This window comes from Manis pentadactyla, chromosome 7, assembly GCF_030020395.1.
Source record: "Manis pentadactyla isolate mManPen7 chromosome 7, mManPen7.hap1, whole genome shotgun sequence".
NCBI lineage: Eukaryota > Metazoa > Chordata > Mammalia > Pholidota > Manidae > Manis > Manis pentadactyla.
This window is the reverse complement of record NC_080025.1, coordinates 65,552,355-65,579,763: the sequence shown is the minus strand read 5'-3', so window position 1 is coordinate 65,579,763 and position 27,409 is coordinate 65,552,355.

Genomic DNA, 27,409 nt, shown 5'->3' with positions numbered 1-27,409 from the left:
GGAGAAGGATGGAGACACTGGAAGCTCTGGAATTAGCCCTCCATGAGATAAAAGACTGCTTAGAGGCCCTGAATGACTGTTCAGCAGCCGGGATTGTGGGATGTCTGTTACTCAAGATAGTGGAAAGGGTTACTGAAGAGAGAGACACACTTCAGTGTCACTTGGAGGGGCTGGGTGATGACCTATGGGATGCCCTTAAGAAAGAGAGACAGTTATTGAGAAGACAGTTCATGCTCCTGGAAGATATGTTAGCAGCAAGGAAAGAGACAGTAGGAGAATCTGCATTGCAGGAGGCCATGGGGGAGTGGCAGGAAAGATCAGTGCCTTCAGCTCCAGAGATGGTAAAGGAGACGTTGGAGAGGGTGAGGGGGTGGAGCTGAGGGCAGAACTGTTGCTGAAGCCACTGCGAGAGGCATCAGCTTCTCCTGTGTTAAAGGCCCACTGAGCTGTAAAAACATAAAAATGCAACAACCATAGACTCCTCAGAGGGAGGAGCCGCCTCCTCCCCAGGTTGTGAAACACACCGTGCTCCACCCCTATACCCAGGATGAGCTGGTGGACATGGGCATCTGGTTCTGGGAGAAGCCGTTGGAACCTCTGCCTACATGGCTTTTGCGTCTCTGGGATATGGGGGTGGAAAACATTGTTATGTCAAGTTCTGAAATAGGTAGACTGGCTTCCCTGATGACTCACCCTTTCCTATTGCAGTGGTTGCAAAGTGCCCATCACACTTCAGGGAATCAGGTGTTTCTGGACTGGCTGACAGCCACCATCAGGACAGTTTGCCTAATCAGGGTGATTTACCATACTTACTCACTAGCTGGAAAATGTATGCAGAGCTCCAGCAGGTGTTACAGGAGCTGGACATGAAAATACCATCTTTAATATGGACCGCCAGGGCCCCAATGAGGAGTTGCTCACCATAGGAACGAGAAATCTTGTGCTGCATACAGCTCTCCCATCTCTTTGGGTCCCTAGTGACTATTCTTGACCCCCGCATAGGGCAACCCATAAGTGAGGCTACTCATACTTTGGCAGATCTGGGGGAGGTTGAAACAATCAGAGCACAGAAGGAACTATGGGCTACAACCAAAAGGAGAGGTGCAAAGGGCCCTGTGAACATATTGAGGACCCAGATGTGGGTTGATTTGGTAAAGGCCGGGGTAGTAAAAAAAAAAAAACTTGATGGGCAACCCAATAGGATCTTGTTAGAACTGTGACACCAATTAAAGCCAGAGCAGCAGTTCCAGCTGCTGAGATCCAGAACAGGGAAGCCAGAGGCAAAGCCCCATGTTTGGCCTGTGTCCCAGCAAGACTTCCTGGGGGATGGTACTCAGGCTCCTCCTGGGCCCTCACCCCCACAAGAGGAGGATTGGGTTTCATGGTTTGACTGGGGCAGGGGTCAAGGTCCCCACTTTGGGGGACATGATGGGGACTGGAGGCTTCATGCAGGATTAGCAATTCATTGATCCCCCTTGAATGTACATCATCTGGCACTGGTGGACACAGGAGCTGACTCTAATTTATGGCAATCCTGAGCGTTTTCCTAGAAACCCTGCTGTGATAGATAGAGAGAGGAATGCCCAAATCCCATTGGAGATAGGGCACTGGTCCCCAAAGGAGTATGCTGTGTACATTTCTCCCATCTCTGAATATACATTGGGGGTAGATGCCCTGCAGGGCCTGTGGTTACAGACCACTGCAGGTGAGTTCAGACTGAGGGTACGTTGGTAAAGGCAGTTCTGAAGGGACATGCTCAGCACCTGCCTGTAGCTCTGTCTGTACCTCATCAAGTGACAAATACTAAGCAATATAAATGCCTCGGGAGCACAAGGAAATTGGAGAAACTCTACAGGAGTTGAAGAAGTTGGGCATCATAAAGCCCACTCATAGTCCTTTTAACTCCCTGGTGTTGCCAGTGAAAAAGCCAGATGGCTCCTGGCATATGACTGTGGACTACAGGGAAATGAATAAAGTCACACCTCTTTTGCATGCTGCTGTCCCCTCTATAGCAGCCCTTATGGACACCCTCAGTCATAAACTAGGGATGTATCATTATGTTGTGGACATTGCTAATGCTTTCTACTCTATTGACATAGCACAGAAAAGTCAGGAATAGTTTGCCTTCACATGGGAAGGCCAGCAGTGGGCATTTACTGTCTTTCCACAGGGATACCTCCACAGTCCCAACATTTGTCATGGATTTGTACCCCAGTACTTGGTCACATGGAAAAAAAACACAAACGGTGCAACTGTATTACTACATTGATGATATAATGTGCACATCTCATTCTCTTGCAGATTTAGAAGGAGAAGTTCTTAGACTGTTGCAACATCTACTGGAGAAAGGATGGGCTGCAAAGAGCACCAAGGCCCAGGGACCTGATTTGTCTGTAAAGTTCTTGGGGGTTGTCTGGTAAGGTAAATCTACAGTTATCCCAAAAGAAGTCAGAGACACGGTCCAGGCTTTCCCTACTCTTACCACTGTGGCAGTGTTTCAAGAGTTTTGGAGTCTTTTGGGCTACTGGTGAGTGTTTATCCTGCACTTGGCACAAATTCTGAAGCCCTTATACCAGTTGGTTAAAAAAGGCATTGGGTGGGACTGGGATGAAACATGTGCAGGTACTTTTACTGCTGCTAAGCAAGCAGTCAAGGCTGTACAGTCCTTAAGTGTAATGAACTCTTCAAGGCCCTATGAGCTAGATGTTCATGTAACTGAAAATAGTTATGGATGGGGCCTTTGGCAGTGGCTTGAATGGACACACCAACCTATTGGATTCTGGTCACAACTATGGAAAGGAGCAGAGGTCCGGTACACCTTGTTAGAGAAGCAACTGGCTGCTGTATCCTACAGCTTGCTGGCTATGGATTCCATTACTGGAATAGCTCCGACCAAGGTAATAACTGAAAGAATCCAGGCAGGAGTACTGCCTTTTTGAATAAGCCCACCCACCATCTCAGAAAGACCTAGGTTTCATCTTACTTAGACTATAAGGATTCTCCAGAGGACACATTGGCAACCCACAAGTCCACTTTTCCCTTGACCCCTCCCCTCAAAGAGCCCTCCAAAAACCCTGGCCATAAAAAGTCTCCTGGCCTGTTAAAGACCCCTTTTTTTCTTTATTCTGCTTGCCAGAACAGAGAGGTTCCTTTCAGGTTTAGCAATAAACCTGCTTGGACTGTGGAGTTTGTGTCCCCTATTTTCCTTTCAATAACCACCTATCCCATCATGAGGTAGGTGCAAGATTGGATCCAAAGTCCACAGAATGGTATGGCACAGACGCCTACAATGACCAAATGGGGTGCATATTTATAGCAGCATAGCGCCCTTTCCACTAGCCCATTAAGTGGAGAACTCCAACTCTTACTGGGCCCAGTGACATATACAAGTGGAAAGCAGTAAAAACTTGCTTTTGAGCCATTTGTAGCCGAAAGTCCTCATCAGGAGGGAAAAGCCCCTATACCTGAAGATGCATGGTATACAGACAGCTCCAGTTGTGGGCAGCCCTCAGAGTTGGAGAGCTGTGGCTTTCCATCCTAAAACAGACAATATGGATGAAGGATGGAGAGGGGAAGAGCAGCCAATGGGCTGAGTTGCAGGCAGTATGGCTTATGATCACCCAGGAGCCCTTCCCTATATTTGCACTGACAGCTGAGCTATTGGGGTCGACCCTGTGGCTACCTACATGGTACCATGCCAGCTGGATGGTTGGTAACCAGCCCTTTTGGGGGCAAGAGTTGTGGAAAGACCTGTAGGCCTCTGGTCAGACTAAGAGAGTTACTGTATATCATGTGACTGGCCATTTGCCTTTGGCATCCCCAGGGAATGATGAGGCAGTCACACTGGACCAGATGTGTTGGCTAGAAGGGAAGTCTGTCTCTGATGTGGCCCAATGGTTACATCAGCATTTGCTGCATGCAGGCCAAAAGACAATGTGGGCTGTAGCCCATAGATGGGGCTTGCCATTGACCTTGGAAGAAGTCAGTAGAGCCCAGAAGGAGTGCCTTGTGTGCTCTTAGAGGGACTTACATTGAGTCCTGCAGGAACATGGGACAATAGTAAAAGGGCCAATACCCCTTGTCAGGTGGCAAATTGACTATATTGGGCCTCTGTCCATATCAGAAGGATGTCAGTATGTCATGACTTGTGTGGACACGGCTCCTGGACTGTTGGTTGCTTTTCCTGCACAATGTTTTAGATCAGCAAATGACCAAAGGTGCCTAGAGCATCTCTTTGCAGCCTAAGGCTGGCTGCAGGTGATTGAGAGTGATCAAGGCACCCACTTTACTGGACATGCATTACACGAATGGGTGCAGCAATTAGGAATAAAGTGGAAGTTTCATGTACCATAGAATCCTACTGGGCAGGCATGATAGAGAGGTACAATGGTTTGTTGAAATCTGGCTAGAAGTCAGACACCAATAGTCTCTAGGGTTGGTCAGTTTACTTAATGCTATAGCATTTGAATGAGAAACCCTGAAAAGGAGCCTTGAGTCCTGTGGACATCCTAACACACATTACTGCCTCTCCTGTACAACTGTATGTGCAAACCAAAGAGGAGTTATTGAAGCCAGGATATGGCCAGCAGAGCAACATCCTGCTGCCAGCCCCAACTGCGCTAAACCCTGGAGACTCTGTTGAGTGGATGTGGCCCTGGACATTCCCACACATGGATCAGTGATGGCTGGCCCTTTTGGAACCTTACGGAAAAGGCCTGGAAGTTGGCCTCCAGTGTGTTCCTGGAGTAATAGCAGAATGGCCCCCAAAGATCATGGTAGTGTACCCAAAATATCCAGGCGGTAAGAGTATCTTACAGGGAAGTTTTGTTTTATCTTTATGGCCAGTGCATGTACCTACTGTAGCACTATATATTGACCCATCTGTAACTCCCACAGGGATGGGGAGTGAAGGTCTGGTATACTAGACCAGGATGAGATCCCATTCCTGCCACTGTCTTATTACAGAATCACTCTCTTGCATGCATCATATCTGGTGGGAAAGATTTGCTTATGATGGGGTCATTTAAACATGTATCTTATTTCCCTTAAGGTTATTTTCTTCTACAGTCCCTGCAGCCTCGTGGCTGCAGCTACAGTGTGATGATTGCTCTGAACTCCCAACCTGTTCAGCAACTAACTTGTGGAATGGGTAAGCTATGAACTTAATCTGCATAAGACTTTGAACCTAGCTGACTCCTCTGGTTTGAGGATTATCAGGATTTTATCACTGTTGTTATTGTATATTATTAATCTGGTTACAGTGCTCCTGTTTTCTTGCACAGGGGCCATTGTGAAAGATGGGGACTGAGTCATCATGAGGCAAGATCTCTGGATGGGTGGGCTGTGGGTAAAATTTCAATACTTCCAGAATCTCTTGCCTGGCTTTAATGCATCTCCATATCAATAGGTGTTTCTAAGGTGGAGAGAAGTAGTTGATCTACACGGGGGAGCGAGGGTTTATCTGGACCTGAGAGGTTGGGTGGGGTCCCATTCTGCAGCCAAGTCACAGTAGAGATGGGTGAGCAGAATTGGACTGCTTGTGAATAATAAACTGGCTTCTCCAACTTTTGTTTCTCCCTTTGATTTTGGCTTCAAAGGTAAATTGTTCCATGTTGGGAACATATTTTTTCCCTGGAGTTATACAAACCCAGAACATGGTGTTTCCCCTAAACTTTTTTCCTTTAATATTTTTTATTTTCTATTCCAGCTGTGGCAGTATCTTCTTCAAAAAACCATCCTAGTTTCTTACAGTGAGAGCTCTGGTTCATCCCATTCATCTCCCACTTCCCCACTGCTCAGATCTCTGGGTCTGCTGATTTTGCCACCTAATTATGCCTTGAAAATGATCATTCATCTTCCTTGTACCTCATTTTCCTTGGTTGAAGCCCTTAGTTTTTCTCTTCACTATATCCTAAAAGGCTAAGCTAAATTGGTCTCCCTTAAGCCGTCCTCTTCTGTGCTGTTAGAGTGACCTACTTAAAAGGCACACATGAAAAAGGCAACCCAGGCCCACGTCCTTCCATGGCTCTTCATCTGCCAGGATACAGCCCCTAAGGTTTTCAGTGACCTTAGAGCTCACTCAACACCTTTTCCCTCCTTGTTAACTCTCCTTCAGGCAAAGAGATACCACGGTAGCTTGTTTTGTTTTACTGTTTGTTTGTTTGTGTTCCTCTGTTTCTTGCCGAAGTAGCTTTGTCATGGTGTTCTTTCTTCATGAACTAGTTCTGCCTACCATGTCCATTCTTTGCTAAATTCTACTGAAGTTTTGAGTTTGACCCTAGGTGTAGCCTCCACTTGGCCTTTATCCCAACCAGCTGGCTGGCTGGGTCCCACTTTCTTGTTCAGTTCCTGCCAGTTCTATTGTCTGGAAGCAAAACACTGCTCTAGATCTGTTCCATCTGTTTTTAGATGGATATCCTTAAAGAACCTACTTTCCCTGGGGCAACAATTCCCTGCAGTTGTTAACTGGGCCTCACTCCTGGGAGCTTGAATGCCTGTCACTCGTAGAAGCCCAGGAACATCGTTCTCACAGCCAGTCCCTCTTTCTGGAGCTTCAGCTTCCACATCAAGTGCCACCTAAAGTGTTTACAACTGTAGGGGGAGCAGATGTTTATTACTGAGTCATAGATTCTGATATTTTTCTTTCTCTTCCATGAAATGGAATTTAGAAAATTGTACACATAAATACTTTTAAAAATAATTATGACCTTAGGCTTATTTGAATTTTATGTATTTAATTAATTAGCAGCAGTTTGGATCACTCTAATTTCTACTCCAGTTAAGCACTTCACATCACTTGTGTTGTGGTTTTTGTTGTTACTGTTTATAAAGTTAAGTATTCTGATAGTAAATCTTTTGTTTATTAATATTAAAAAAGTCCATGGGTGTGGATTAATCACTTAAAATTAGGTTTGGCTACAATTGACAAAAAAATTCAAAAAAAAGTTTTATTTCTTTTTCATATAAAAGCAATCCAGAAAATAGGAGTTGAGTTGGCATGGCAAATTTAGGAAATCATTAGGGACTGCACCTCCTACTTTGTTGCATTAATAACTCCTGTTTTTTTAGTGTTGCATTCTTAGCACTCAGCTCCATTTCACGTCCAAATTGGCTGCTCAAGATTTTATCATCAAGTCTGCGTTCCAGAAAGCAGGAAAGAGGAAGGAAGGAAAAAAGGAAGGAAGGAAAGAACGAAGGGTGGACAGCCTTCCTTTAAGAATGCTTCCCAGGAGTTCCTTGGCATGACAATCTGTAACTCTGGGGGGAAAAAGTGTTCCCAGCCAGGGCCAAATAAACCACAAACCACTGAAACTGAAATCAGTTGAAGGAAAAACTAGATGGGGAGAAGGCCTTTTACTGCTGAGTCCTGGCTCCATTCATCTACTCCTCCTTGTCCACACCTCTCCCTGTCCTGGCTGGGGAGCGCTCAAAAAAAATCTCTTTTGTCCAGCACACTCTAGCCTCTTCTCACGCCCCTTGCAATCACCTATTGACATGGAGATAGACTAAGGGCAGATGAGAAATTCTGGAAATATTGCAATTTTACCCACACAGTCACATGGCCAAAACTCATAGGAAGAGTGGCTGAGATATGTGGTATCTCAGGCTCCATGTGCCCAGCTAAATATTGGGGATTCTGTTACTAAGAAAGAAGTGAAGAATGGATTTGGGGGAACACTAGCAAATTGTGAGAGAGAAGATTTACTTTCTAAAGAAAACTTTATAGCCTTCTTTTCTCTTCTTTTCAACTATGCAGAATTGTTCATAGTTTTGAGGAGAATACCTATCATTTGGTTCTCTCTTCCTTGTGTAGTAGGGCTTAGGTGGGGAGGGAGGAAAGATAATAAACTATTATTATTATAGTAGAGGAAGTACAGATATAATAATCTAATTCACCTAGGCTAACAGAGTTTTATTTAAATGATAAAGTCAGGCTACATAATAACACATAAAGGGACAGTTAAGTATTTGTAAGGTGTTCTAAAAAGTATCCCAGTTACCCAGAGAAAAAGTGGAAATATTTGCCAAAGAAAGTTCAGATCCCTCAAATGCTCCTTTTATAGGATATTTGACTGTTTTATCTGTGGAAAGTCCTGAAGTTTCATTTTAAAATGCATTTTACTTTTTTATTATGTATACTTTTACTGTAATCACCTTTATTTTGTGGGAAAGAAATGTATAATCAAGCAGTCATTTTTTAAGGAAAAAAATCTAAATATCTTGTTAAAATTAGGAGGACAAAACTGTACTTATGTGTATTTCAGGTAACACTGTGTAACTTGTTGATATACTGGATAATTACAAAAGAGTTGGATTTTTATGTAGGAGAGAAAATGCATGTTCTAACAATATTTCTATTTAAATTAAATATATTTATATTCATGTAATAAATAATGCATTAAGAAAAGTACTAAAGTCTGATATAAATAAAAACCTTAAGTCTGGTATTCCATAGATTTCTTCTTACAGATTGTATGTACTTATGAGAAAGAGAGTTTTATTTTACACTGGCTAAATTCTTTAGTTAAAGTATATATCTATTTTACACCTACATTTTCATTATTAGACATTCCACTTGGAAAAATGTGTGATTAGGTAATTTACTTCCAAATAATGACTGTTATTTTTCTATGTAAAGCATATTTATTAAATTTAATATGAAGGAGCTAATATTCCTCAAGTGCTTCCTATATGACAGACACGATACTAAGAAAAAGTATACATTTGTAATTAATCTTCACAGTAATCTATATTGCTTCATTTTACCTACAAGTTAACAGAATGTTGGAACTAGGTGTGGTGATAAGCTAGTAAGTGATTACATTCAACATGTGCTCTTAACCGTGGATTTTTTTCTTCTTGCTGCATCTACCATGACAGGCCCTTTATTCTCATTCTTTTACAGTATCAGGATGAAATAGCTAAAGCATCTCTTTTGACATATATACTAGTGTTGATGCTATATGTTTATGTTCTGCCTTCCTGGTTGTTAGGTATATATTTCAAGGAGTTAATCTGTTCCCTGCTTGTTGATATTTATGGAAATTCCTTGCAGTGAAGACAGCAAACCATTTATCCAAGTACGTGAAACTCATCCTTGCTCTAAGTTACAACATTTGTTAATCAATTTAACCTGCACATATTTATTGAACAGATGTTATGTGTCAGGTATTTAAACACTGAGGACACAGCAGTGAATGTTTCAGGCAGCAAACAATTTTAAAAATATGGACGCAATGGTTTATAGAACGGTTTTAGAAATAAAAACGTAGCTAGTTAAATTAGAAGAAAAGCCTGAGTATTAAATCTATAATCAGGGAAACCTCTCTTCATGAAGATTATATGTGAGTAGAAACAGAAAACATGAGGAGGAAAAAGTCATGCTCCACAGGGAAGGGAGGGTGAATAAAGGACATGAAGAGGAAACGCGTAGAGAACAACAGCAACAGGAGGCCCAAGGGTCTGGAGGTGAGTTTGAAGATTAGCTGAAGTGAGGTTTGCAGGTAGACAGGAGCCAGATCATATCTGGCAAGCTTTGCTGGCCATGGTTAGGAGTTTGGATTTATTCTAGATGTAGTAGGAAGCTCTGCTTGCTGGGCTTCACGGAAAAGCCTCGGTCTGGACCAGTGCCAGTCATCACTTCAGAAGGGACTTAAAGCTGCTGCCCAGAGGCAACGCAGATCACTTCTGTGTTCAGCTCATTGATGACAGCGTGTCATGTGGCCAAGCCTGTGTCTCTGAGACAGACAGTGTAATCCTTCCTCAGGGAGAAGAAGGGAACATTTGTGAATACTAACACAACCTACCACAATAACTGTCTGTTACTTTGAGGGTCCTCTGGGCCCCTAGATTGACTTCATATACTTCATATAACGAGATTTAAATCATACCATTTAAAATACACTTTCCCAATTAAAAAACAAGGTTACACCTATTTCATGGAAACAAACAGATCCACCAAACAGATTGAAATCTCTATTTTATTTAAAGCCCCAGAAAAAGAATCACTGTATTATTGACCAGAGTATTTCTGACGCTCTTCACACATATCATAAAATTGCCCTCAAAACAGGACTGAATGAATTTCAGCTCCCATAAACAACATTTGAAAATTTACATACCACTGGGCCATCAGTAGTTTTCAGTTCCATGTATTTGGTTTCTTCATATAGTACAACAGGGACACTTTCCCCTGCTTTGGCTTCCAAGAGGAGCTGGAATTTGAATGGAACTCTGTCTAACTCTGAAAATGGCCTTCTTCATGCCCTCTCCACTAGCAATGGATATGTAGGGGTGGAAATAAATTAAAATTTTTGTCTTGAAAACTGCTAGGATATTCATGTTGTTTATTATCATGATATAACCCAGTCTACCTTGGCTGATATAATTATGCAACTAAGATACTAAGACCCCTACATGAAGACCATTCAGTAACAGCACACAATAAGCATTAAAATTCTGTTGTAATTGTGTGAATTATACCTCAATAAAGATGGAAGAAAAAGATTCTATGGAATGAGAAAACAAATGGTTTCATGTACAAAAATTAAAATAAAAAAGCATCAAAGTTCAAAAGGGCAGCCATTCTGAATGAACAGGTGTTGATTTAGATGACCTGCTACTCATAGGCAGCTCTGGTTTGGGCCAGGGTGAGTGGCATCAGTGACTTATTTATTATAAGTATTATTATTGATTCTTGAGAGCATGGTGGAGAAAGCTAACTCATCTAGCCTAAGTTAACAAGTACATATACAGACAGAAAAAAAAGCATACAAATATGTTTATCACAGCAATTTTATAATACTTAAATACTGTAAAGAACTAAATAGCCATCTTTAGAATGATGTGTATGTAGTACACATAAATAGGTATATTTTGCTGCTATTAAAACATGTTACATTGCTGAAGTTACATGTAAGATGCTCCTGTTTATGCTTTATGTACAGCATAGTGAAAAGAAAACTCTGGGATGGCAAGAAGTCAAAGTGATGACATCAATAGTCTCAAGATGATGGACAAAGGAGTGATTTTAAATTATTCTTGCTACTTTCTACTAAATTTTATTATGCTGTAGTGTATGCATGCATCCATATGAGGGGCTACAGGATTTGGCAGGTGGTATTACAGTTGATCTTAAAAAGACAAGATACAACTGAGGGAGAAAAATTAAACATGATGTATTGGCTTAGCAGGCAACTTTAGTTTGTGTTTTTCCAAATCTTCTCTCTCACCCCTGGGCTTATCTAAGCAGAAAATGTAACATATACAATGCAAAATGATCATAAGTGTTTAGAAGAGAAAATCTGAGTTCTCAACTACATGAAAAATAGCATTTTTCCTTTAACATCGCCAACATTTTTTGTGCAGCTCAGAAAAAGACTCTTATGACTCCATATTAATCCATTTCATAATCTCATACCTTCAATTTATCATTTGAAAATGGCACAAACTTTCTCTCTTAACTCTAGCTAGAGTCTCTGAAAACATATCCTGTGTGGCTGTAGGTATACCATATGCTGAAGTTTAATTTTGTGCTATGTATCACCTCGGTCCCTGACCCGATTTTGCTTCGAATTCTGTGTAGAATAAAAGGGGAGATTTATCTTTATTTACTTAATTGCAAGCATCATGGATGGCTTCTGCTGTCCATGCACAGCAGCGGTGCTGGTAGTCAGTGACTGCAGATGAGTGGAGGCATACCTCTGCGTGCCTCTTCAGTTACCCTTCCCTGGACTTCCTCAGTGTCAGCTTTATCTTCATTAAGGTAAAACCACCACTTCCCCTTCTCATTTTTGTGAGCTGGGTCCTTGAGTAAAAGGAATTGGTGTTTTGTTCTTTAATGCTAGCTTTTGTGCGTTATCTTAGTGGAAAAGGAATAAATAGTTTGTTGAGGGGTATGTGTTGTGTATGTATTACCAAGTTTTGTAGTTACAATGAAAATGTAAGACATGCCTATGAATATAAAAATGCAAAGAATGGAAAAATAATATAACAATATAAGTTAAAATTGAAAGTAACACATCATCACAGAAGTTATATTAACAGTTTGGCATACATCTTTCAAAAAGTATTCTATTTATATAATAATATATACTTTTTTCTAAAAAAGCGATCAGTCTATAGATATTGTTTTCCAGTTTGTTTTGTGTGCTCATCACTATATCATGTGCAGCTTTCCATGATCATATATGTTGACCATTTCTCTCCCCCATATCTGAAATGGGTTCCTCAAAAAACTAAAAATAGAAATACCGTTTGACTTAGAAATTCCACTTCTAGGAATTTACCTAAAGAATACAAGTTCTCAGATTCAAAAAGACATATGCACCTCTATGTTTATCGCAGCACTGTTTACAATAGCCAAGATATGGAAGCAACCTAAGTGTCCATTAGTAGATGAATGGATAAAGAAGAGGTGGTACATATACACAATGGAATACTATTCAGCCATAAGAAAGAAACAAATCCTACCATTTGGAACAACATAGATGAAATCATTCTTTATTTTAGTTGTATATGTAGAGGTCAGCATTTCATTTGAAAACTATTTTTTTGTATGTGAATGGATGTCATACAACTTAATATAGTCACTTTTTAAAAATCACACTGCTTAAACCCCAAGATCTCCTTATGGCACTTTCAAAATGAGTAATTACCTTGCCTTTTAAGAATATTCATAAAAAATCACTTACTTCAGTTTAAAAATACATAGAAAAGGGAATGAAGTATTGTGCTTCATATGTGTCAGGATTTACACTGGGAACTTTAAATATATAAATTATTTTTTATTCTCATAACAGTACTGTGAATAAAAACCATTGGCGGTTAAGCAGTTACTGAACACCTACTATGTACCTAATGCTGTGTGGATTTTGTCCAGCTATCATGCAAGTTAGATATATTATTATAAGAGGGGTGGAAAACTGGTCCTAAAGGTTAAAAAATAAAGGTGATAAATCTCTGGAATAGTATTTGAACATGTGTGTATAAATACATAGCTTTTGGTCCTTCCATTAAACCATTTAATATGCTCATTTAAGCATTTGTAATGAATGTTTTAGATTCCTCCACAATTTATCTTTCTAAAAATAAAATTTAATAATCCTACTTAAAAACCTCCAATGGCTTCAAGTTTTCTAAAGGATCTAGTCCTAAATCATCAACAATATTTAAAAGCCATTCAAACTCTTTGTCCCTGCTTCCCAATATCACCATCACCCAGAACTAATTATCATTCACCAAATAAGACATATTGTTTCACAACGCTGCATGTGTTTTCCAACATCCTACCCTACCTTACCTCTACAAGTAGTGCATTTATATTCCTATTCACATCGCATTAAATTGTCACCACTTCTGGGAAGCCCTCCTAGACTTTATACTATGAGCTACTACAGCAATTTGGGCAAGCTTTTACCATAGTACCTATCAAATATACTATAGTACAATTATATTTCTATTTCCACTAGAAATAACTTTTGGAAAGTAAGATTTGTGTTTGAGGATTCTGTTTGTCTTCCCCAGAGTCTAGCCCACTGGCTACAAATAATGCTCAAGAAATGAGAGCTAAATAAATACCATGGAATATTTACTCCACGGTCATATACCAACATTGACCACAGAATAAGATATTACTAAATTTACAAAGAGAATATTGATGAGCTTTAGCCTTAAGCTGCATCATTGTAAGGAGGGCATTTTTATACCTTATGGATGTTACTGATAATGTTCTAAACCTTATCACATCTGTGGCTTAGTCTACTCCAGACTTGATATAAAAAAGGTGAGAAGGCAGGACAGGCAACTCTTTAGAACAATTTAAAGAGGGGAATAGATATTGCTAGAGTTTACTATGATCTTAGGTCCAAATCATGTATACTGTTTTGTTGGACACAAGAGGACGACCTGAGGGAAGACACTCCTGGGCTTTTTTTTAAAGGCACCAGAAGCTTCTATAGCTTCAGTGATAGCTATACCTTCTTTATTTATAATTTTCTAGTTTTGGTAAAGCCAAGATTAAAAAGTCCTGCTAGTGTCTCCTTTATTGGACTTTGCTGACATTTGAGTGTCTTTTCTATGTGATTCATTTTTATAAACATCCTTTTTTATGAGTTTATCAACAGTCTTTCCATTGGGAGATCTAAGAAATTCATTTCAATAATCTACTATATTTAGAGGTTGTTTTCCACTTATGAGAAACTTTCTGGTTGAATTCAAATGTATGCTATCATAAAATTCTTTTCCAATGAGGTACTGATTTATACTAACTGAATCTCAATACTTCATAACAAATAAGATTACATTTAAGTTGAATGCTATTATAGTGTTTAAACTTCTTACCTTCAATTATTCCATAATGTACTAAAGAACAGCTGTTGCATTTAATCACAGTATTGGCTTTATTGTAGCAATGAATTAAGTGAGGTATATGTATACCTGATAATAATACAGGGAAGTCAGTTTGGAAAAGCAGTCCTTTGAACACAATCTAGCACGGACTGGAGTTATTTGTACAAAGAATCTCTACTCACCTATCAAAAGTATCTAAGACTAGCATTGGGGAGAACACTTTTGCCCTTTTCTCATGTCATGCCTGCCTCAAACCCATGCCTAGATTTTCCTCAAGGAAATGCTAGTTGTTCATCTAATGGGTCAGTTTGACAGTATCATAAACCACAGTAGTCAGCAAGTGAGTCTCTGTAACTTGAAGGGTGCTTGCCATTGTTTGCTTGTCTCTCTTCCACTTCTTTGTAGGCAGCTGAGAGGGTAAGACCCTGGCCTAACTTTCCAGCTCTCACTCTCTACCTATGATTAAAATACTTTTACTCCAGTTATTTCATGACTTCCTTCAGGTCTCTGTCCAAATGCAAAACTCTCAGAGATGAGACCTCTGGTCCACCCTAATACAAACTGCATTCCCATCCTTCTGGCTCTGTCATTTTCCCCTGCTTTATCTATTCCCCCATGCCACTCTTAATGATCAACATAGTAAAAATCTGACTTACCTGTGAATTGTCTCTTTTCTCTGAATAGACTATAAACTTCAGAAGGGTAGAAAGGTGTATGTTCAGTCCTGTAATCCTAGTACTTGACGTAGTGTAGTACCGAATATTTATTTACCAAGTGAGTAGGAAAAATAAAAAGATAGGGAGAAGGTAGAATACCTAAACTTTATTCCAACTCAATTTCACTAGACTTTTCCCTTGGTATTATGGAATACTGTCTCAATGGGCACTCTTTGCTATCATTCTTAAAGAACTAATTCTACAGATAAATTCACATGGTAGCAGAAGGCAAGGGCTACCTTCATAAGCACAAAAGCATATGGCTATTTTTTTGTGCCTGGATTTAATATCACCAAATGCCAACAAGGTTCCATTATAATATCTAATAATAACACACAAATGCCCAAAAAATGTTGGCTTATTTGCAATGATACTGAATTTGTCTTTATTGTATCCACCTGAGCCTTTAGATAAAACCAGCAGGATGAGAAAATGGGTAACCATTCTACTAGACTCCAGGCCTCATTTTCCATCTATGAAATGTGGATAATTCCATAAAATGGAGACAATAATAATATTCTCATAAGGTAAAGTGCTTACCATTGTGTTCAGTGCATATTAAGGCTCTACTATAAGTTAGCTAATACACTACCATTTCCCAACTGGTTGTTAGACTTCGATGAATCTCTGTCTTAAGTGTCTCAACTTTCCCTTTCCTTTTGTTACCACTGATAATGACAGTGTGTACTGTTTTCCAAGTTGTGCACATGCCACTAGTACAGAAATTAATTTTACATGGCATAAGAATGTCATAAAAATAAGTTATTCATTTTATATTAAGATAACATAAGTTTTCTTTCTGAATTAGTAGCTTTGCAATCAAGCAAGTAGGCATAAAGTAAAGCATTAAGTAAAGATGTAAATAGGCAATACATTGATTGGTATACAAAAAATCTTGATGACTTTTTATGGGAATGACTGATGTTTGAAAAATATGTTACTTCGACTGTCTTTCTCTACTTTTTTTATCTCCTTCCTGTCCTCTGCATTATCTGTCTAAAGAAAAATCTGGTCCTGTGTTACCTTGCCTTACATGTCTTCCACTCTTAAGCTTCTCTATCAGACGAATCCCAATCTTAGGAATGAAAAAGGTCTTCATGATCTGCTTTTCTCCCTAACTTCATTCATTACAGTTTTCACAGCACAATTTATGTTCCCAAAAAATCAAGCTGATAGACTTTCTTAATTATATCCCATATAACTTTATAACTGTAAGTTTAAAAAAAAAATTTTTCTGTTCTTTTTTTTGGTGGTAATTTGCTTATCCAAATGGAGATTTATATTCATAATTTCAAATCCAATTTCAGGAGGCCTTATGAAAGGTAGAGTTGGCTATTTCTATCTCTGTAATAATTTGGCATTTTATGTTATTTAATTTTTTCCTCTACAATATTACTTTTAGTATTTTTCATATATATGTGCACATATTATCTCTTCATCAGACTATGATCAGAGGCTTTATCTTCCATCTCTAGCAATAAGCACAGCAAAGAACAGACAATAAATATATATGGATGAATGAATGAATGAGTAAATGCATATGTATCCCCACCTTGTGTAGACATAGATTAATAGCTGTTAATGATTTAAGCAGATTGTACTTTCTGTTATATTTTAACTTCATTTCTTTCACTGAAATTGCTCTTCTAAAATTCAACCATTCCTTCCTAATTATCAAACCCAATTCCTTCATTTCAGACTCCATCTATTTGACATTTCCAGAACTATCTGAAACATTAAATATTAACTCCAGTTTTCCTCTCACTTCTATTTTTTTTGTCCCTTAGGACATCAGATACAATATACCTAAATCATGTTTACTGTTTTCCCAGGCCACCCTTATCTGCTCTGCTTCTCTATTTCCCATTTTAACTACAGATCACTGAATTTTTCAAGACTGAAATCTTAAAATCATTTTAAATAATGCTCCTTTTATCCCAAACCACATCCAATTATATAACAACATTTATGCATTACCTATTAGATTGGTTTTTAATGTTAATGTCTGTGTGTTCCATGGTATTTAAAACTTGAACTCTCACCAAGATATCAAAATGCTTTCTTAACTCATTATATATTAGGATTCATTTAGTCATGTGACCATCTCAAATTCAGCTAATTTACTCAAAGAAGGAGAAAGTCACTGGCTTATTGTATTAATTATATATGACCACAGTAATGTTGCATCAGACATACCATACAATCTCAGTGGAATACAACACTAAAATTTATTTTTCTCTGTGTAAATTTATGACTTAGGTGAATAACTCTGCTGATATGGACTGGGTTTGGATAATCTTAGCTGGGCTAGGTTATGTTTCTGAGGTAAACTGGCTGGTTGGCTACCAACTGGCTTGGCTGACTCAGCTCTTCTCCACAGTATCTCAATCTTTAGCAGGTTGCCTTGGGTTTGTTTCATGGAAATGACAGGGTTCCAAGAGAGCAAGTTGCCCTCAACCTCCTAAGGCCCAGGCTCAGAACTGACACAGCACCACCACCTCATTCTTTTGGCCAAAGAAACTCACAGGCTATCCCAGTGTCAAGGAGTGGGAAAACAGACTCCACTTGTTGATAGAAGGAGCTGCAAACCACATTGCAGAGGGCACAGGTAAAAGAAGAGGAAGGATTGGTGCCATTTTCATGCTCAGTCTCCTATACTCACCTAAACAAATTAGAAATGGGATGGAGCTATTTTCAGAGAAGACTGTATATGGGAAGATAATTCTATCAGGAATCACTCTTTCTTCTTTCTTCAGCTCTAATCTGTGGTTTTCAATCAGCTGTTCCTACAAGGATGGTTCTAAAGTTGCAAGTGGCTTTGTGTTTACAATGAAAGTAAATTCTTCCCCAGCAGCAACAGCTAAAAAAATGATCTCTGGGGGAAATCCTCATTTTTCTCTGCTAGAGAAAAATTTAACCATTTAACCATCTTTGGTCCTTTCACTGTAGCCAGGGTTAAAGGATACTATAATTAAGCCAGCCAAGGTAGGATAGCATGCTCTTTGCTCTCAGAGTCAGAAAAAAGCAAAAGATGCTTTTACTAAAAGGGGGAAGAAGAGTAATAAAATTAACATGACCCTGGTTTTGTGCAATTCAGTTCCCTTCCAGTTGTGCACTATGCAGCATCACAGTAGCTCTCCCAGATGACAGACTCATCACATTACTTCCCGCCTAAAGTCAGTGCTTGGTTACTGACTGAAGTTGCATACTAACTTTTAGGCAAAATCCTCCCCTGATTATTCAAGTCCCTAAGTCCAACATCCTCTTTGCCAAGAATCTTGCCTTATCAGTAAATTGAACACTCATTGTTCTCCCTTAATCCCTATTATAATACCTTCTGGTTTCTTATATTTTCAAAAATCTCCCTCTGGAATTCTTTATTTGTTGTCTTTAGTCCTCTGTGCTTTACATTATGCCTAGGCTGTACTACTTACACAATAATTCCCAATAATTATTTTGTTTATAATAATTAATGATTTTCAATCATTTATTTAAGTGCATTTAAGTTTTAGTGGCTGACTAAAAGCAAATACTTTGTAGAGATAAAAAATATTTGTAAATCTTCTTGGATGGAAAAATTACTATGTTTCAACCCTGAGCATTAGAATAAGGTTGAGTGTTTTAAAACTTTCACTATTCTCACCCTTAAAAACACCTGAGTCTGGTGAAATTCAAAGTAATTTGTCAACTTTATCTTTAAAATTAATTATTGTATTAGTTATGAATTATCCTCTCCTCTTGTACAAAAAATGTACCACTATCTTTTGAAATTATCTATCTGATGTTTCCTCCTTGGTCTAATTCAAATGTATCCTCTTTCTAACCAGAGATAGATGCATTTTTACTTTGTTCTGTAAAACTGTACATGCTGGTGATAAATGATCAGTGTCCGTGGCTACATTTGTTGTTATCTCTTTTGAAGCAGAAAATCTGGCAGTCACTTATCTAAACTTTAACAAGTGGAGATAAACCTTGATAGAAAAATGTTTCTGGACTGCCATTGCTTTCAGCAAGGGTAAACTATTTAAACTAAAAGCAGCTGTTTGGCTTTTTCCAAAAAATAAATCTAAAAGTAAAATTCTCTCCAAAGAATGGTGCATAATTCAATGTAGCTTTCAATCAAGTGCAAATGCAATTCTATTGGACGTTCATCTGTCATAAATATAAGCCCATTTTATTAAGTTCTTTCGGCTTTGGAACTAAGATGGTTACTGAAATAATGTCCAGTCTTTGCCGTTAATATGATCAAGGAAGTGTTGCTAATGTCATAGTGTAGGCTATTAAGTTTATAAACATCTATGTTTTATGTTTATAATAATTGATAAATCCATTTGCTAGAATTTAACTTATGTCCCAGCAACTGGGAGTTGCCCAGAAAGTTCTCAGTGTAGATCACGGCTGCTAATGGAGGAAGGTAATTTAAAAGTGCCGTTCCTATTCCCTTTCAGAAGAGACTGCGCAAAGAAAAAGAAAACCATGGAAGAAAAGAACAAGATAAATCCTAACAGTGAAGAAGGCAGCAAATCAACAAGTATCTCTACATTTTGAGGGATAGAAGTATATATTTTAAATTTGAAAAATTGTGACCCCAATTTGTTGTCTGTCTTGTTCCAATTAGTTCACTGTTCTGACTTCCTTAATTGAACTGCAGATACAAATTGGCTATTCTTTTTCTTTTTTTAATGCTTACCCTTTGGGATATTTTAGTAACAACATATTTCCTTGAACACATACTAGGCTGATATATAATAAAATATACTGTGTTTTTAAGTTGTTTCCTTTGCATAACTTCCAAATTTCTTCTTTTGCCCTCCTTTCCTCCCTTCCCTCTCTCTTTCTCTACCTTCCTTCTTTTCTTTTTTCTTTGTCAGAGCAAAGGAGAACATTACCCAGATGAGCAAAAATTATTTTTAATAAATTAATATGAAACATATGTATGTATTTTTTAATTAAGTATATTAAGATTAAGGGGTAAATTATGCTAAGTTGCCTTAAACTATAATATATATTTGTGTATCTACGTACCAAAGGAATTGATTTTCTGTCCTTTCAGAGAAGGGAAGTCACCAGTTTGACTTCCAAGTTTTGTAGTACTTTCTCTTTCCCTTTTGGCTTAAAGACACACATTTTATCTTTAATTAACTTCAAAGTTTACTTGAAAATTAGTTACATTTTGTTAGAAATTGGAAATGTGAGGATTCTGCCCTGTGCATGTGAAGAACTAACTTCTACTTTAAAGGATTTCTTGGGTAAATTCAGCTGTCTTACTTACCAAACTCCTTCACAGTTGATGTCACAATTAAAGTTATCAATTTGCCTTATCTTTGTCTTTTGGGAGACAATACTCTTTGAATAAGACTTTATGTCTGGTATTGTATTTAAATTGTGGTCCCAGTTTTTATAGAATGGGAATACACAATAGATAAATTTAAGAAATGTTAATACTTCAAAATTATGAAATATTTTTCTTGGCCCAATGATGCATTTCATAGTTACCATTTTTGCAACTTAAATTACTGGTGACAACAGATTGCAGTGCAGGGGTAGGACACTTCTGATCCAGTAGGTTTGGATGAAGGTAACTGGAAGCAACTAAATTTATGTGGGAAAAAGAAAGCCAGAGTCATTTCTTAAAGGGCTTTCTGTTCATCCTTGAAACTAGTTACAGGTTAAAGCTTGCTGGGAACAAGGTACATTTTGGCAGTTACCATACACAGCCTTTTGTTTAAACCACAATTACTATTACTCTTAGACACACTACAATTTAGTTATCTTTTGAAATTACAATACCCAGAAATCCCTTGAACTAGTCTCCATAGTTAGCCAACAGAGGACAATTTTTCAAGATGATCCATTAAATATTTTTCTTATTCTTTCCTTCTCTTTATAAACAAATTTTTATCTATTCTCTTAATATTTACTCATTACCTTTTCTGCTTACATTCCCATATCAGTTACACTCAAATATAATCCCAACCTTAAATGATTGTCAAAAGGCTATTTTCTTGTAACTTACTACTATTTAATCGTACTACTATTTAATCTAGAATAACTTAGATCTTTTAATGAATTGAATAAATACATTTACTCTACAAAAGTACAAAAATAAAACTTTACCCTTCAGACTTAGTGCATTTTGGTAGTGGATCTATGTTGAGATGGGAGTTGATGACCTGAAAAGGCATCTCATTATCAATTCTGCTTAATCAAAAATGATTATATTCTATATGTATTCTTCAACATGCTAAATCTATAAACTTAAGTGATAGCATAAAAGCTTTCTTTCAGTTCTATGGTTTAATTCATCATGGCCCATATATTTCTTTGTACAATTTACACTTTCCAGAGTTATACTGAACTACTAACATTTCCCTAATTTTTTGTTTTCACATTGTTATATCTTCTGTGGTGTAAAGTTCATACTTCTGACATTTTTCTCATAACATTTCAAAAGATCTAAAGCTCTTTTCTGAGTACAAACTCACATTTAACTGCTGATGTCTAATATATGCATAAATTCTAAATTGTCTCTTAGGCAATTTAAATATCCAATTCTTAAAGATTTAAAGCATATGACTTTTGCTCCCTTGCTTTCCTATATAAAGCATATGAATTTCACTTTAGCAACATATCAGTGAAATATACTTGTTAGAGGATTCAGTCATGTCTTGACTGCTAATACCGGCCAAAGGCTCTTTGAACTTGAAATTTGAGGACAGCTTAATGGACATTTTTACTACCCACTGGAACACATTTTTTAAGTCTATTCCAGTATTAAGTAAGAGTACATAAAAAAAGTAAGGTATCTGGACCTTATGTCTCAGTCTTCTATAAAGATTTAAGATCATATCTTCCATTTCATAGAACTCTTTATGTATTAACCATTTAAACAGTGATGCTGTATCTTTTTTAAAATTTTAGCTTAATAGGTATTACTGGAATAACTAAACATAATTTAAAGATACCTTTGCTGTAGTTAAGGATATTTTCTACTCTATCATTAAATGTCATAGAGGGTAAATTACCAGTTGAGTTCTAGGACTAAAATGTATATTTACATGTGAATTAGCACACTTTGTAGGAAGTACAGTATTTGTCTGCCTTCTTTGGCCTTAATTCTCAAGAAATAACTATCCCTTATTTATCACTTAATATCGATAATTAGCTTATCTAGTGCTCAATCACTTACTCCTATATCCGTGGTCTAAAATTTATTTTTTAATTTTGTAATATTCTTCCCCTTTACTTACATGCTTAATTTTATTTCTCTCAAAATCTTATTGGAAGACAGGGAGTATACATCATAAGTAAATTGAGATAAGAGAAATTAATTCATTGTGGAAAAAGAAATAAATGTTGCAATGTAATACACACCAGAATTATTAATTGTAATCATAATTGCCAATCTGTGAAACTTTAACCTTGATTTTAAGGGAGGAGAGAGGCTTCATCTCAAAAGTTTAAAATTTTAATTAGCAATAATTGCCGGTTTTTATGTTGATAGTTATTTTTTGGCAAAATGGGAGTAGCTGTCTTTGTCAATCAGTGCTGCCTGTTGAGAGTTGAGTTTGTGGTGTGAATGTCACATAAATATTTAACAAAAGAAAACCCAAGGTCTCCCATGGACACACATCTGCTACTGAAGAGCTATAACTCACAAATTACGTGTCTTTTCTTGACATATGGCATGTCAGAAAAGAATGTTTAAAAAAAATGAAAATAAAAAAATGTAAACTCCTAACAAACACATTAAAATTGTGTGTACATAAAATACAAGTATGTCTCATTAAAGAATTCTTGAAAAATATCTGGAGCACATATGGAATAAGACAGCTGTTAGGTTGCTGTAAGGTTAAACACATTTATAATATCTCCATTATACTCCCTCTCCACATATTAATATCAGGAACTTCTAGGAGTGATTAATATTAATGACATTAAAGAAAATGAACATATATTTCTTTGAAAAAATCAGATTTGCACATAATTTTTTAATTGACTCAAAATATAACAGCATGTAACTAAGAAATGTTATTTTAGGCAAGACTGCAGAATGCTTTAAATAAATCCAAATGAGAAATGGAAAGTATTGAAAGATTGCAGCTACTTTCAGAGTCATGCAAAAAAGTTAATTATTTATTTTCATAAGTTAGATTCCTTAACACTCTCACCATAATCTTATAAAGAATAAGAAGAAAGTGAAAATAAATTTAAAAACCTGAAAGAATTGCAGTCTGCGAAATGCAACTTTGAAAGCAATCATACCTTAGAAATCTGTTTACAATCACTATAAACTTAGAACATTTACATAGTCTGTCTCTGTCTCCCTCTCCTTCTGTTTTCCTTTCCTCTTTCCTTTCCTTTTTCTCCCTGTCTATCCAAACTTTGCATTCCAAAAGGATTTAAGATACCTTACATGGAAATACATGAAATTCAGCAAAATAAATGTCAGGGTCTAACCAGGAAAACAGAAAGTGCTCTAATCAAGTTTTAGTAAAGTGAATTTAATAAAAGAAAGTGTTTGCACAGGTGATAAACTAGGGGAGAGGCCAAACGGGGCAGTGAGGCAGCACAGATATTAGCAACAGCAAGAAGCAATTGTCATCCTGAGTTGCAGAGACATGGTGGTAAGACTGTGTTAGTGGGACACAAGGACTGGAGTCACTTCACAGGAGCTAGACCTGCTGCAGGCCTGTCTGGAAGGAATCAGGGCCACAGGGATGAAGCAATCACTGACTGCATCTCTGAAGAACGAGGGAGATAGGGAGAAGTACTCTGGCTTCTCCTATCCTTTGGTCTCCTTCCAGTCTTTCAGAAGTGCCTGCCATAGGCTGGACACAGTAAGAAACCAGCTGAGGGCAGCTGAATAAGTACAGCCTGCAGGATTCAGCCCCATTGTGAAGAACAGAACAGAGATAAGTGTTAATGGATAAGTCTGAGAGCCCCACTACGAGCATGTCCAGCTTCCAGCAGCCAGGCTTCATTTCTGAGAAATGGCATGGCATCTACTAGGTGAATTCAGGAAAGGTCAGGGTTGAAACCAGGCCCAGAAGGTAAAGGACACCCTAAGCCTCCTATCCCCATTGCATACTGTCTCTGCTGGGACACTCTTTTCCCCAGGTTAAGCTCCAGGAAAAACTGAATCACAAACGTCTTTGCCTCTTCTCACTAGGCCCGTAGTGAGTTCTCCGCTCTCCTTGGCAACTTTCTCTAGGCCATTGCCACCGTCATGATTGAGGCTGGTAATTTCTATGACAACCATATCTTTAAAGTAGACTGTATCTTTGGCATCTCCCCCTACAGGAGTTGTCCCACCTGCACAGGGGAAAATAAAAAAAAAAGAGTGTATAAGAAAGAATTCCCAAAGAAGACAATGATAGTACCATAACACTGAGCAAAGATGAAATTAAGTATAATGTAGCCTAAATGCCTGAAAATTAACTTTTCTGTTTCTAATGTAAATGCATGACATTAAGCTTTTGATTGCTGAGGCACCCATTTCAAATACATCCAACTCAAATATATTGCCAGCTATACAACTAGATAAAGAGTACCCCATCCATGAGGTTTCTTTTAGAAGGCACTGGGTGACCCAGAGAACTGACCCCCTTGAGTGAGCCCACTTTTCATTCTCACTCTTCAATACCCACTCATATGTTAAAATTCATCAATACAGAGGGAACCCAAGAAATCCTAGGCATGCTACCCTTGACCCCAATAAAGACAGAACCCCAGGTCTGAGCTTTCTTTCTCTCTGCTGGTGTGCTGTGTGCCCTCCCAGGACATGTGAGTAATAAAACTTGTTTTTGCCAAGTTCCTTGGTGGTTGTTGCTGAGGTGCATTTTGGAATTATAACAACCACAAGGGCTGGCCGTCTATGCATTATCTCCCCCTGGGGAAATGTCTTTGGGGACTCTCCACAAATAGTGTGGACCCATGTGAGTTCCCCAGGCACTCTAGCTGATTGCTGAAACCAACATAAACATAGACAATTTTGCCTCAGAAACATACTACCTTGATAAATGGAGGCAAACTTTTTTTTTAAAGCTTCCTAACAAATCAAAGAGAGACATATATGTAGCCATATAGTTATGCCATATAGTGTCAAAAATTACCAAGAAAAGGTAGAGATTTCCTGATGCCAAGGCAGAAATGGATTTTTTCTAAGTGTTCTAGTAAAGAAGACATAGTTTAAAGTAATGCACTGTCCTCAAAATCCTTGCAGTGATGAGTTTTATTGCTCATAATATTTTTGAATATAAACAAACACTATTGAAAAAGAAACATTTCAGGGAAAGCTTTTCCAAGGGGAAAATATATCCAGTGAGATCCAGGTAGACTGTTCTCTAGTCATCTAAATTCTAGATTAATCCAGGGACAGACTTTAGAAAAAGTCATGGGATGCAGTTTCTTCAGGTTCTGTTCAACAAAGATGAACTTTTGATAAACTTTAAGTAAAAGGAACTCAAGATTAATCTTCCAAGTACCTTTGTAGAGTATGGGTAAAACTGCAATATTTCCACAATCTTACACCTGGCCTTAGTGTATCTCCATATTAATAGGTGTTTCCAAAGGATGGGGAGAAGTAGTCCATTTCCATATCAATAGGTGATTACAAAGTGGGTGGAGAGCAAGTGTGAACCTGGACCAGAGAGGTATTTTGGGGGACTTCTTTGCAGCTGGGTTGTGAGAGACTTGGGAGAGCAGAAGTAGGTGACTACTAGTGAGCAATAAATGTCTTTGTCCCACTTTTTTCTCCCTTTTACTGCTTTCGGCTTCAAAGGTTATTTGCTCTAAGCTGGGAACATTTGCCCCTGAAATTGCATAGAGCTACTCAGTTTTGTTGGTTGCTGAGGAGGAAAAATTTAGTCTATCCTTCAAGGTTCTTGTAGGTGGTTGTATTAGTATAGGCAGTTAGTTAAGATATGAGTGGCAGAAAGGAAAGGTGGGATGGAAGCTGGTAACCTTTCTAGGTGGGTTTAGATTCACTCTTTGCCTAAAACTTGAAGTAAGACAGAACCAGGAAATTCCCAAGGCTGATTCCTAGACAAAGGACACTGAGGGCATGTCTGAGAATGGCCTTGGTCCAGTCACATGATCATTAGCTGCCCCTGACCAAACAGGGTTTTTTCTGTGTGCGCTGTGGGTAAGAGCATGCAGAGAGCCAGAGCTGTTATTACAATCTGAACCCATCAATCAACTGACCTCACCTGAACCCACCCCTAATACTTGCCTACAAAACCACCAAGTACTCAGATAAGCAGGGCTGGTCTTGACCTCTCGGGCAGCCTGCTTCTCTCTTCATGTGTGTACTTCTGCCTTGCTTAATAAAACTGTCTTGTAGCCTTCTCATTTTGCTCATGTTCCTTGTCCAAGTGCAATAAAGGAAGAGTGAAAAAGACCTCTCCCTGTAACAGTTGAAGAATCAAATTGACATGAAACAGATTAACAGGAGGAAAGAACCCAAAGTTTAATTATATATGTAAAGATCTGTCATAGGCATGTGATTCCAAAGACAGACAGGGAGAATAAGGTATATATATCATCCTGAACTAAGGAGAAGGGGGTAGTGGTCTGTGATTTTAAAGGAAAAAGGGAAGCAATTCACAGGAATATTAGAGTAAAGATTTGGTTAACAAATGTTCACTGGGCCACACAGAAACAATGAGACAGAGGAATTTCTACAAACTTTGCCATATTTCTCCCTGCCTACTATACCTCGTGTACATTATCATGTACTTATCTATTGTGACAGCTCTCCTCTTAAAATAGTTCCTCCATTGAAATTATTTTTATTCAGTTAAGGGGTGGGAGGTCACAGTTTTCTCTGAGTCTTTTTAGCCTTGATTTTTTTCAGCTCTGACATAATCTGCATGCCACGGTGGTACATCTTGGGTGGGGGGTCTGCCCTTTTCCCTTACATAGTCAAATCTGGAGACCATTGCTTTGGCAAACAGCTGACCTGGATTAAGGGCCAATCCCATATTATGTAATTACGATATAGTGAAACATCATGGCCCAAAGTGGGTAAAGAGTGGCATATGATTAATGGTTTATCTATATTACTATGAAGAGAATGCCAAAGTATTACTAGCTAATAGCATTTTCATTCTTACTTAGAAAGACAAAATTACCCAAATTTAGTGTGAAATGCAGTTAATTCAGTAATCCTTAGCTTTTCTTTTATTGGTTAGCTGAAATATGCCTTTTCTTTTCTATGACATTTTCTTTTCTTCTTTTCCAGAGTTTTCAACTAATTGGTGCATGGACCAGGGCTACAAAACCCTCTGGTGTCTGATATAAACTATGGTCTAATTTTATTATTGCTAATAGTTACACATCAT